Source organism: Hippichthys cyanospilos, chromosome 6, assembly GCF_059441005.1.
Source record: "Hippichthys cyanospilos isolate Australia breed blue-spotted pipefish chromosome 6, RoL_Hcya_1.0, whole genome shotgun sequence".
Classification (NCBI taxonomy): Eukaryota; Metazoa; Chordata; class Actinopteri; order Syngnathiformes; family Syngnathidae; genus Hippichthys; species Hippichthys cyanospilos.
Window position 1 is genome coordinate 24,739,385 of NC_142374.1, and position 13,946 is coordinate 24,753,330.

General features: G+C 43.7%; 1 protein-coding gene across 1 annotated transcript in view; it reads left to right on the forward strand.

Moving 5' to 3' along the window:
• Positions 1–2,597: 2,597 nt before the first annotated feature.
• The window catches only part of insc (INSC spindle orientation adaptor protein), a 32,796-nt gene continuing 21,447 nt past the window's right edge, over positions 2,598–13,946 (forward strand). Inside the window, exon 1 of the mRNA XM_088417813.1 lies at positions 2,598–2,705. The gene's annotated coding sequence lies outside the window, so the exon portion shown is untranslated. The remainder of the gene's footprint in view (positions 2,706–13,946) is intronic.

A 13,946-nucleotide genomic window follows, 5' to 3' on the forward strand; every position in this document is an offset into this window, starting at 1 on the left:
GCTATATACAATTATTCTAGCAACACCGAACCACTGTTTTTACTAAAAGATGTGATATAAAGAGCCAAGAAAATCCACAGTGCAGTTGTTTGGGATGAAAAAGGGCTCATCCAACTGAGGCTGAAAAATTGGAGGGGGAGGGCGGGGGGGTTGGCAACGGCGTTTGCGCACCGAGCGTCATAACGAGCGCATTCAATAAGAGTGAAATTGCAAAACAGGATATAGTTGATCCTATTTGGGAGCACGCATGAGCGGCGAGTGTGCGCCCGAGAGAGGGCAGGAAATTTGTCGCCGCGGCTTCCGAAACCGGAGCGTCAGGACGTTATTCGCTAACGTGAGGAAAGAATTTCATAACGCCCTTGCGGAGGCATGTTCGCTAATTGAAATGATTTGCGTGATTAATCTGCGGAGTGGAGACCGTGGCGGCGTACATGCAAAAAGGGGGTTCGCTTCAAGCCCCCTTTCTCCCCCGTCTCAGCGTCCAGCTGGAGAAGCGCCACAACCGCACTGGGATCCGCACGGAAAATTTTCCTGGACGACGCAGGCGGAGGAAAAATATCTACATATGATTGTGGGTTGGGGTACTTTGCGGGGACGAGCGGGGGGCGGCTGGAAAGCGGCTGTGTGGGTCGCTCTTTGGGTTTCGAAGCTGGCGGCCCAGCAGTGATGTAACAAGGCCGCCGCCGCGCCGCTAATGACGCACAGATGCATCGCGAGGGGCCCCTCCGCATTCAAACGAGACGGGTTTGTGTAAAAAAAATCCAGCTAGTCCGAAATTGAGGATGACCCCAGTCCCGTTCCCGGAATTCAACACCACAAAAGCCATTTGCGAGCCAAAAAGCTTTGGAAGAGGTGTGCTTTTCTACTTCTGGAAATTCACTTCATGCCTCCCCTTCAAAAACAAAGTCATCCACTTTATTGCCTTTTATGTTCAAATACAAGCATTCGTCGAAAAGCAAGACAATTAAGAAGAAGGGTTCATGCTAGGGCCGCGGCTATCGAAAGGGTTTGCTATTGCGATATCCGACTGAAAACTCGACCGAGTACATCGGGTATTTGAACAAAAATAAAAAATATACATTTTTGCTGATACAGGAGATAATAAAAGATTTCATCTTCGTAATCATTTTATTATTAGATGATCAACGATTTCATAGAATACAAGACAGAAGTGAAGAAAATGCCTTTACTGTCATTACACACAGGTATAATTAGAAAAAATGTTTATTTATAAAGCACATTTAAAAACAACCTCAAAGGGTTGACCAAAGTGCTGCACTATTACTAAAATACAAAACAAGTTACCGCACACAAATATAATAATAAAACTGTGATCAAATCAATATAGTTAGGAAAAAAAATCGTATTTCAAGCTCGCTTGTAAGTCGACCCCCCCTTTTTATTTCAATTTGGGTGAATTTTTGTTATTAAAATGGCGAAATTACGGTACTTTTAGAAGCATTTCTTCATTGTATACCAAATAAGATACTGTCACGGTTATGGGGGCGTGGCTGGCGGAAACAAGACATGCTGAAACTATTGTTGCAACAAAAAAACGATTTGAAATGAATGTTGTAACGAGGCTTTTGGCAATGTCGGTGTACCTCTGAATAATTTTGTCGTTTTATTGCACTTAAAAAAATTCCATTCAACTGAAAATGATATATCGGGCCCAACATCCACTCACGTGATGGGGATATCCCAAGTACGCGTTACAAAATATTTCTTAGGCGTTGCTCCAAGTTCAACGTTGGCCCAAAAAGAATTTGGCATTTTATCTAGAATTGTAATTTTCCGCCACTGTTAAGATCCTCGCCGGCGCTATCCAATAATAAGGTAAAACCCCGGCGGAAATGAGCTGTTTACGTTGACATTTTACGCTAATATTTATAGACTCAACAGTAGGTGTGAGTACGAGGCCTCGCAATCGTTCAGTCGCTACGTAAGCTAATGCGAACCAGCTGAGCGCCGTTTACACTTGAACTTTCCTTGGCCGTTTTCAAACCACCCCCCCACCGGCCCCGTTTTTTCCACGCGGGTGTCACTTCCAAGCGTGAAAGCAGACACCGGTGGGACAAATCAAGGCGGCGCAGGTCCAGAAACAACAAAGGCGCCGACCCCGCCGCCCTCTCACAATCCGCCGCTTGTCTACGTGCGATGCTTCCCCGGGAAGGTAAACAAGCTTTTCTCCTGCTCCCAAATGGGATTTCATTCTGCTGCCCCAGCACTTTTTCCCCATCTTTTGCAGCCCCTCCCTTGCGTACTCACCCCCCCGCCCCGCCGCCACCCCTTTTGCCCACACATCTGGAAGCCAGCTTCTCATTTATTTGTTTTTTTTTTTTTTTCCTCCTTCTTTCTCAAGTCTTACATTTTTTGAAAAGGTCTTTACCTTGTCGCGCAATTACGTCTCAGTATGCAATTAGAGCGGGACTTTGGCCCGCCCCTTGGATCGGCGGCATCCGAGGCGCTCGCACGGCAGTGGACGGAAATAGAATAGCTTCACGTCTGTTTGGACCGCGGCCCGGTACAAACTATGCCTGACAGTAGGATGTGGGCTTTCTCCAGACAGGCCAGTCTGCGCGGCGCGTTACTCGTGCAAGGCCGCACAACGCGGCTCCGGGACGGGAAAATTTGAAGTTTCGAAGAAGCGCCGTCGCCATGCGTCCCGGCGGGAACACTTAACCTTTTTCCGCCACGGAGCAGGGGTGAGTTCAACCAAAAGTTCACTCTCGGCGACGTCTGGAAGAGGCGGATTTTGCCATTTGTAAACATAATACGGATGTTAGCTCATGTCTGTCTGGAGCTTGAATGGCGGAATTTTGAAAAACCTTTTTGTGAAATTGGGATCCAATCATTTTAAAAGTTGAAGTCTTTTTGATCAATTAACTCGATTCTACAAAACCATTGGTAAATAACACACTTTTTTCCGTACTTAAAATACTGCCGCTGAGTTGCATTAAAAAATACCAAGAAATGCTAGCAATATTTATGAAAAAATGAATACCATTCAGACATATTTTGCACATTTTCCCCGTGAAGGGTTTCTCAAATGGGGCTCGAGTATCCTTCATGAAGGCACATTAGGGACTTTAACGGGATTTCTGTAGTTAGCAAATATAACGCTTTTTAATGCAGTGGCACTCTTTTCAAATTAAGAGCAAATTAAATGGAACGTGAGGCAATATATGGTCAAACTGTATTGTGATTCCTTTCCAAAGGATTTTATGCCTTTATTTTGTAAAGTTCAATACCGATGCGTGTTGTCAAGTGACTTTTCTGGCGGTGATGTCACACGCCGTACCTTCTGCAAGTGCCGAATAATACACACTTAGAATAACCACTACAAATGTAGTTCCAAAACTTTTTACTGTAAATTGCGCACTGTAGGGCGCACCTAATAGTCTTCAATTTGTGTGCCTTATCCAGTGCATGAACACAGTTTTCATTTTTGGGGGATGAAAAAAATAAAATAAAATATCTTAATCGTCATTTAAAGTCTTCAGTTTTTCTCTTCCAAAACTCTGTGGCAACTTTCATTAGAAATGTGTGTCCCTCAATTTCTGAACGGCTGGTGCTTATGAAAATAACCGCTAGAAAAAAAAAAAAAGCTGCGAGTCCAAGATGGTTTTTAAAGAGTGCCAATTTTCAATTTGTCCAGGCAGTTCATGACATCATCTTTCTTCTATCACGGCTACCGCCAAAATGATAGCTTAGCACACTAGACATGTTTCCAACCTCTAATAAGGCTGCTGAAGGACGCAGAAGAAGAGCTAGTGGCGCCTTTTGCTAATTGGGCTCAACTCCCCACAAACTCGTCCATCCAGTCTTGTTGTCCTCGGCCAATCGCAGAGCGGCTTGTCTTTTGCAGCCTTCTGAACTTTGCCGATCGTGTAGAAATTGTTAAATGCATATAATAACCTCTTGCGTCTTATATTTGTGGAATTACGGGAAACAAGAATGTTGGAAATGTAGGTCATTTTGTAGGTCATCTCTTGCAAAAGCTTTACGTTAAAAAAACAAAATGGGGTGGGGTCAAAGTTAAGATTTCAATTGGTTTCAGATCTAAAAATACATGAAAATAGCGCATAATACATACAGGGTGTGTTTACTGGCATCATCTTACATGGTCATTAACATTTGAACTCCACGGCGTCCTAAATCAATAGGAACAAACCATCCTGGCGTTGGGTCTGAGTCTGGCTGCCGTCTTCAAAAGGCTTCCTTTGATCCCGACAGATGACATCTGCACCCCCATCGGCGTACAAACAGAAGCACGGGCGATTTATGACTGCTATGGCAAAAAGCTGGTTCAACTCAAGTGCTCTCATCACTATTGATGCGCCCCGTTGGGAAAACATGGGAATAATATCTAAAAGCCGCTTTTACACTGAGTGCTTGAAGTGAAACAATTTCCAATCTTTGCTGTGGCACAATTGTCAACAAGCATCATGATAACGCAAAGAGAGGGAAAATATAATATCTTCAGATGTGTGTTCAGAAAAAAGAATGATACGCAGCCTATTCAGCCAGCCCAGGCCGCTTCAGTAAACAAACAAAATCACAAAAGGAAGACATGAGATAAATGTGCTTAGCTTTATGAAAGGCAAGGAGGAAACGATTTACATGGAGCTTGCGTTGTTGTTTGTCTCAACGCCGAGCAAGAGGGAGATTAGCTATTGCTTCTCAACCAGCTGAAAATTTTCCACCGCTTTTGTCTGCTAGCTGAGAACACGAGTGGTAAATCTTGCACCACATTTAAGTGTGCTTCAAGCCACAGCACATCTTGGAGCCACTTTTCAGGGGAAACAAAATGTTCAGCTCAGACTCGGTTGTTGTTATGAGTGAAAGTTAGGTAGGTTAAAGCAAAATTTCTGTTGCGCATGCGTACCTGCATACCAGATGTGCATCCCTGGATATTGGTTACATAAACCAACAGATTGCTCCAAATTTGACCAAATGTGGTTGGTTAAGGGACTACCGATTTTTTTGGTTAGCCACGTTATATAATGTGATCAACGTTCATATGGCAAAGTAGTCAACTGGTTAGTTATTTTTTGCAATTCATTTGTATTGCAACTTGGACCTGCAGTTTAAATCCGGCCTAAATGTTGACTGTGTGTAACCGTGACATTAATTAAGCCGGCACCACAAAATATGGACGCGCATTTGGCAAGTACGTCACGAAGCGGCGCTGTACCGTGGGCGACGTCGGCAGTGGACTCAATTAGAAGAGTGCAGGTATAAATTTTTGCTTAGGTGGCTCCAATATGGCAGCTGGCGCGGGGATCCGAGGCCACCGAACAAATCAATATCAGACCGTTTGAATTAGACCAGCGGCTATCAGCTTCCCCTATTGTAACCTGCTATTTCTTCTTCCTTTTTCTTTTTAAAGCTCTACAGCTTTCTTCCTTTCATCTATCCAAATATTAACTGGACTGAAATCTTATGAAATTGCGTCCATGGAAGCCTATGGATGCCTCCTGACTACTTCGTTTGAGCGAGATGATTCATCATAAATAAACATTAAATTTAGATTGCTCGATTCCACTTTTTTCAGAATGACACCAGTATGAGTTGTCAACTTGAGTTGATACTGACATCAAGTACAGGTACTAGTAATACTTTTGATGAAAATCACCCTCACACTTCCAAAAAAACAGAAAAAAAAAAGATGGATCATTTTAAAGAAAGATGTATCTATTTCAATTTCTGTTAATAGATTTTTATTTGTTTGGATAGCACATGGTGCTGGTGTATATTTCAGCCGTCTTTGGGCAGCAGGAGGGGTACACCCTCAACTGGTTGCCAGCCAATCACAAGGCACACACCAAATGAATGACCATTTTCACTCGGAAACACACCTAATGACAATTTATAGTGTCCAATATATCTACCAAGCATGTTTTTGGAAAGGTGTGAAGAAAGCAGAGTACCCAGAGAAAACCAACGCAGGCATGGGGAGAACATGCAAACGCCACGCAGGGAGGCCAGAGTCTGAATCGCATCCGCAACCTCCGCATGGGAGGCAGCACAGACTGTAAAAATGAAGGTCTTTCTTTCTTTTCTAATCCTATTCAGCTTTTCTCAAGTGAGCAATATTTTGATATTAGTACTTGGTAGACATTACGCCAGTAAATTCTTGTACGCGTTTACAAAAAAGCTCTCACGTGACTTTTTCTTTGTAGTTTGCGTGCACAGCACGGGCTCCTGTGCATTCCTTGTATTATTTACTGGTGTTAACTCCCATGTGGTTCCCATTTGGCTGGCGCGTTTGCTGGAGATGCTGCTGGGAAACGCCCCAAATGAAACTTCCTTGAAGTGGTGCCTGCCTTGCTGGCCTTAGCTCTGGCCCGGTGGATCCTCCCACCCGTGTTTGCCCGTTCTCGCCGTCTGGCCTAAACGCTCCCATGCGGGGACCGGCCCACCTAGTTGATCCCCTCCGCCTAATTTCAAACAGCTGTGGAGCTGTCTCGTGAGCGTGAGGTGGCGTTGATGACGCCACGATCGGACTGAAATTGAGCATGTGATATCCCGAAGAGTATCCTTAGCCGTTATCCTGAGGTGTGGAGTTTTTTGTAAATAATTTTAAAAACGATATGTTTTAAAACGGACTTGGCAAAAGCCTAAATAGTCTAAAGGTTTGAAAAGATGATGTGGTTGACGGGTGGTCTGTGAGAGAGAGTTTTCTTCATGATTCCATCCGTCTGTCCACTCATCCATCTGGTTATCCATCCATCAATCCGTTCATCCATCCATCCATCAATCTGTTCATCAATCCATCCATCCATCCGTCTTTCCAATGGTCACATGCCGAAATTTCTTCCTGATGAAATTTCTGGTCTTTCACACGTTTGCAATCGGTGTGCGCGCAAGCGACGTTCACTGACAGAACATCGATGAACGTGTGCGGCGTGGGCGTCGACGGATGCTCAGCCTGCCCATAAATTTCCCGTATGAAACCATGCCGGTCGCGGCTGGGTCCTCCTGACATGTGACGCCGGGACGGATGTCATTTGTGAGGCCCTCCATCTTGCCTGAAGTAGGCACGCGACGTAAACGCGAGTGGAGTCATTTGCGGCTTGATTGAGAGGCAAGAAAGATGGTCAGGATGATGGGAAGCGCCACAAAAGCCCGTCGGACACTTTTGTACCATTTTGCTCATCTCGGACAAAAGCTCAGGATGGTAGATAAAAGATGTGGGCAAAAATTGGAGAGCGATTTCAGATGCGGTGGAGCGCTCGGAACCATGTTCAGTCCTAACCTTGGTTTTAAAACCGGGGCTCAATTCTGCCCGATCAATCTGCTAACAGGAGTTACCAAAGAAATTGAAAGTGGAGTTTGAAGTTTCATAATTCTTTTGAACACTAAGTAGAAAGTCAGTGAAAGTGATCGACTACATTTCAACATAGTTACAAACACGGAATATGTTACTGCCTTAGGAACAGAATTCTGTTGTAAACTGAGGAACCTCTGGAAGTGCCAAAAGCGTATCTCGAGCCATGACGTCCACTAACACCCGTGATCTTTGCCAAAGAGAACAAACCGCAGTCCATATGGCAAAGTCGAATCATGAAATTAACAAAGTAGCCAGGGGTTCGAGAGTAAAATACAGCTACCCACGTTAGTCATTTAGGTTTGGATGCTTCTGAACAATAAAGGTCATAAAGCAGCACTCAAAGCGCACAAAAATGCTCGAAGAGGGGAAAAAGTTCAACGTGTGCTTTTATCATATAGGATTGCTGAACAGGCTTTACTTGCTCCGCGTCCAACTCGGAGGCGCTGGGCAGGTTTCTCCGGATTTTACGACGCAAAAACCTCTGGCAAGGTTTAAAAGACAAGCATGGGGCAGCATTAATATTGTTTTTACATGACATATTTTATTGCCGTAACCTCTCTCTGCAGACTGGAACTGCCAGTATTTTCCCGGAGCAGAATCAAAGTTGAAAAAAATATGTGCAGAAAAAAAAACAAAAAAACACCAAAGTGCCTTTTCAGATAAACATAATAAAGGAAAAAAATAAAGAAAAATAAATCTCACCATCCAACAGCCTTTCCTTTCCTTTGGACCAAACTCACAAGGAATGATTTTAGGTACAATGTAATTGTTGAAGACTTTACTGAAAAGGAACATGGACCTTACTGTTACATTACCTCTGTCAACAGGCAGTCCTGAAAAATCATTTCGACTTTTGCTTGGAACACTGACTCTACCTTTATAAATAGCATCAGGTGAAAAAAAAAAAAAAAAAAAAAACCCTGCCCATGATCATTTGGATTGTGACAAGCTTGTCTAAAGTTGACAAGGTACATGTCAAAACTCCAAGCTTGACCTCAAATTCGCACCACTTATCAAAGGGTCTAGCCTTTGAACATGAATTCCCCGCGCGGACCTTCACCGAAAATGACAAAAACTCATAGACATTTGAAATGCTGATGGCCCTATCTTTCATTGTTGTGAAGTCAAAGAAGATTGGCTGACCTGGCATCTAAAACCAACAGAAACCTGACAGCGTTTTAGCTAAATTACTCTTGAAAGTGTGAACCGCTAATCTGAGGATCCAAACTTTGACCAGAGATTCTCAACCAGTGTCTTATGTCCAAACATACCAAACCACTAGATATCTTCTATAATTTAACAAAACTGTTTTCCATGGAAGTACGACATAAGATTGATAGGATCGTTTTTGGTTGGGAGCGATATTTTAAAATGGAGTCAGTTGTCGTCGTGAGCGAAATGACAAGGACAAGCCATCCAAAATCAGTAAAAATCATAGCAGGGCAAAATACCGATTGGACGATCAAGTTCAAAAAGCGCCATTACTACATGACGGACGGGGTTGAGAATCAACATGGTTCGGACGTTGACGGGAAGCCGCTGAAGTCACAACAAAGACTCTATTGTCGTAAAGAAACGATGGAGGCTGCGAGGTATTATGGTTGGCCCGTGTCAAGTGTTAAATTGCTGTTTTTGCAAGAGCGACCACAAAGTTATGGCTCTGGTCACGCGGACCATGATGGCTCAGTCCTTAAAAATATCTCTAAAGTTACATTTATCTAATTGTTACAAGAATGCTCTGACTTTGGAGTCGTCAAAGCCTAAATCCTGGCCGGAAAAAAATACATGAAACTGCTGCAAAGAAGCTTAGCCGGAGGGCTAAACGGCCATCTGCGTGAGGTGTGTCTAATGTGCTGCTGCTGTTTTTAGATTTGTTGGTTACTCAGCAAAAACTGAGGTAATCTTTTTGGTTTTGACAACGGTCCAGTCGTTTCAACCCAAAATGCATCACAGATATGTTTAAATCTCCTCTAACCTCAGTGTTGAGGTTTCTCAACAGATGTTTCGCAGGAGAAGCACCGAGTCTACTTTTAGTTCTTTGCCACGTTTAACTCGTTTCCACCAAGATGGGGAGGGTCAATTTAAAACAGCGCAGTGAGAAATCGCATTTCGCTACCGTATTGAATGAAATGCATTTTGGCGGGTAAAACTACACTTGATCCGTTGACAGATTTGACAATGGGAACACACAAAACTGAAGCAGTTTTTGGGGGTCTAATTCCGGTGCTGGGTGTTGTTCTAAAGACAGTTTTACGATCAAATTGTGCGAGCGTAAACACTTTTGCAGCCTGCTGCGCGTAAAGTGCAGCGGGGCGATGACAAGGGCTGTTAGCAACATGTGCGACCAATCGCTACGGCTGATTACGACTGCTGCATTTAGCCGGCCGGGCCGTGTGCCTGGGTCCAATTTTGTCCGGATGACTCTCCTCTAATAGTCATGTGCACCGCCGCCTCATTCATTATTAAGCAGCTCCCGATGGCTCGCTGGCAGTCGCTTCTCCGGTGTCATGTACCCACACACTGATCCCCTTCCCCGCACCAGATCCACTTCCAAGAAGTCTCTCAGTCCTACTGGAGACTCTGAGCCGCCTCAAACCATCTTCCTTTCTGAGTTGCTTTCAATATTTTTTTTTTTAGTGGGGCAGCTAAAATGCATTTGGATATTTCACTGGTCATGTCTCAGGAGGTATGGTACTGCTCTGTTTTTATTCGGAAGATTGCGTTTGAAGCGCTGTAAAGACGCTAGCAGATGTGAGTGCTAATGCTAGTTACAGGTGCTCGTGTTAACATTAAGTAAACGCGTTCAGTTAAAACTGAGCATTACCCCGTTTGTAAAAACTGAATTTTGATGGGTTTCTTCATGGAGCACTTTGAATGAGTGGCTAGTATATTATACAGTTTTAAATCTGCTGTTATGTTTGCAAGAATAGCAATAATACTAGGGTTACTTTGACGCGCGCGGGGGGGTGGTATTTAGTCAACAAATCATAATTTCTCTGGGTCATCATGACTCAGTGGGCCCTATTCTTACAATAACTACCATGATGGACGTCAGTTGTTCCAGCATTATTTTCAGTAAAAGAAGCGAGCGCGGCTGAACCAACGTCCGAGTCCATCCAACGGAGAGTATCATGTTATGATGTGTCCAGATGATTAAATTAACAGTGGCAAGGTATAGAGTTGTGAGCACCGTTTAAAGGTATTCCTTTTGACTCGTTTATTAAATGCGGTCTTCTGCCATATACGCACACAATTATAACAGGAGGGTTACATTCCAGGGTTTGAAAATTTGATATAAACTTCCTGTGTGAAGTTTGCCAGTTCTCAGGGAGACTCTGCTTTATTTGTGCCCTGCTATCGGCTTTTACTATACAAAAATTGATGGACAGATTTCTCCGACACTGGTTTTGACGTAGACCTCCCTTTTCACACTTGGACATTCAAGCCTTGAACGCAATAAAGTCCCGAGCCAATTTGGACACTGGACTGCAGGAACTTTGCGATTCCTTCAAGTCAGCCAACAATCTTATATCATGTGGCGATAATATCTTTACAGATGATTAAGTTTCCATCAGACTGTGAGGCGTGATCACTTCACGGTGTTGTGTGCGTCTATGTTTATGTTCGCCATTTATGGTTTTGGTACTTGCTGCGGCCGAATTTCTCCATCATTGTCATTTTTTTCTTACATGTTATCATTACAATGATGCCAAGGGAAAGAATGCAGCGAGACAAGAATAGAATGGCGAGGCCTTACAAGGCCGTGTGTTTGGCCGTCTGTAGCTTGCATGTGAAAAGGTTCCCGTCCAGAGAGCAATAAAAGTGTATCGGACAGAATCAAAGCAAAACCAAAAGCAGACCATGCAGTGCTGAGAATATCTTCTGAACAATATGATGTCACAATGGGGAAAATAGAACTCTGCTTATGTCGTCAATTGAGGGTTGATGGATCCGTGGCGAAAAATGACTTTTCCAGTTGAGTCACGTTTGTCTGAATGCAGTGCTTGAAATGGTGTATTGGGACTGTCTTTATCTTTAAAATGTTACCAGGGACCAAATTTATATTATTTATATTATTATATAAACTTATTGTAATATGTTTTACCTCGCTAAACCATTAGAAGTGGAAAAAACGGCGCTGTTATGACACGGAGTTCTTTTTCAGTCTCGGACCCTTTTTGTTTACACGAATACAACCAAGTCGGTGGGAAAGAAATCAAAAACTAGCGTTTACGCTGCGGAGTGAGCTCACTGTCTCTCTTAGTCATAATCAAGCAGTCACTGTGTAAAAATAAATGCTCAGTTGCTGTGATGTCGCTCTGTGGTGAACTTAAACGACTCTTTGCAGACTCTGTGACAAACCACTGACATGAAGATTTCAAACAAATCGCAACGTTGGCTCAAACGAAGCATCCGCCTGGGTCCCAAAGGAAGAACGGGGTGGAGGCCATCTTGAATATTAACGTTCTTTCAGACCAGGTCATGCTTTGCTTAGTTCTTTCATGACCTTTTGTGCACAAACAAACAGAATTCGAGTTCACGGGGGGCTCTTTAGCATGCGCTGTTTACAGTCTGTTAGGTCCTTTATCTCCAGTGGCTCGAAATACTCTGCATTCCGCTGATTACGTTCACACAGAGCTCCCTATCTCGTAAAAGCCGATATTTGGACCTGGTTGCTGTCGTGTGTCAACAGCGGCAACGCTGAGAGTGGGATGGCAAAGTTCATCCAAGCGCGGAGAGCATACGCATTCAATATAATGCTAAAAATGTATAAATATATCCTGGTTTACCCCTATACGCTGGTACGGTACGCGGTGTATTCGGGTTACCCGCTAATCACCGAGTTTGACGGGGGAAGCCGTCATTTCACTTTGCGCGACGCGGCGACATAAATCTTGCCATTAACAGCGCGCCCCGCCGCCTCCTGCGACCTAATGATGGGAAATCAGCGGCGAGCAGCTGACACGTCTCACACAGGCGTGACAGGGGAAGCCTCTAAACAAGGAGGATGCTGACAAGTCAGCACAGCTCGTTTTACTACACAAAAGTGTAAAAAAAAAAAAAAAAAAACTGGGGCTGACAGGATGGAATGTGGGAGGTACATTACAGGCAAAACTGTACAAATACGTCTTATTTTTTTCCACGCGGGGAGATAATTTTTTCCTCATTTTGAACATGAGAAGCTTAATTTGTGATTTCTTTCGATAATGTTTCACATCATTTATTCCATTACAATGCAGTTAGATTGTTAGCATGGCCAAGACAGGGCAAAATGCAAATGTAAATTGTGCATTTCACTTTTGCTCTGGCTTTTTTGTGACACATATTCCAAAAGAAGGGAGAAATTGAGTCGGGTTCCAATCTCGGGTCGGGCCGTCCTGTGGAGAGTTTGCGTGCCTGCGTGTTTTCTTTGGGTACTCGTACTTCTTCCACGTTTCAAAAACAACGTCAGCGTCACTGAAAACATTAAATTGCTTTAACGTTTGAATGTCTGAATGAAAGTGCCAAGCTATTACGTGTAACCCTGATGCTCAATAACATTACTTAAAGCAAGCCAAAAAGGTAGCGAATTTTGCATCCTATTTTATTTGACGGAGATTCTAACAGAACGCAATTATCAAGCTAGAACGTGCAACTGTGATTCTGGAATGATTTCCTTTATAAACATTTGGTAAGCGCTTGTTGTTTTATCCGCCATGCAACATGAAGCCAAAACAGTGGTGTCCATTGTTTGGGCCACCTTACCGCCGACACGGCAGCCCGCCGGCTGGGAAAGCACACGGGCCAGGGCCAGGGTAGATTGAGTTTCAACGCCGGACGTGAAAAGAAACGTCCACCCCGGTATGGACATTAGCCAGCGCGCTGTCAAACCTTTCTCATCTTTGAAAGAAAATCCCGAGTTGCGGAACATTTGCGGCTTTGGTGACACGCTAGGATGTTCAACATGCCACCGGCTCTGCCTTTACACAGTTATGTGCCACGTTCTACATAAAACAAACACTAAGGTCTATTTTGGTGGACAGCGCAGGTGCGGTTGACGTCAAAACTGGCGCGCTTCGATTTTTGTGCCTGGGCAAATCTAGTTTACCGTGTCGGGGAATTTGGCAGCCCATGCAAGCGCTTTGCTGGGCATTCCAAGAGGGTTCTCTTTGACTTGCCCGTGGGGAGCGGCTGACACTTTGGTGACTAAGAGTAAATGAGACTTGAGACCAGCAGGTCGAAGCTGTGGCACAGGCGGTGTAACGCAATTTAGATACACTTGATTGAGGCACAAGCAGACAGAATCTGCAGTCCGCTGACATGTAAAGTGGATTTGATCATATTTCATAGGATTATGTCTGGCAGCTGGCCTGGGGAAAGCCTCAATTTACATTTATTATGATTTATTCTTTTACTCAGCATCAAATGATTCAGATGATCAAATTTGGTTGTAGTTCAAAAGGGTTTTTTATTTCAGGCACTTTGTTGCACTAAGTATTTTTTTTTCTGTTTAAGACTAACCTGTAACTTATAAAGTATAAACCAAGTAAAAAGTAAAGTTAACATGTGTTGGTATTTGATTTTGTCACGGTCAGACATGGTGGGTGATGTGGTGGAAGGTGTGGATTTG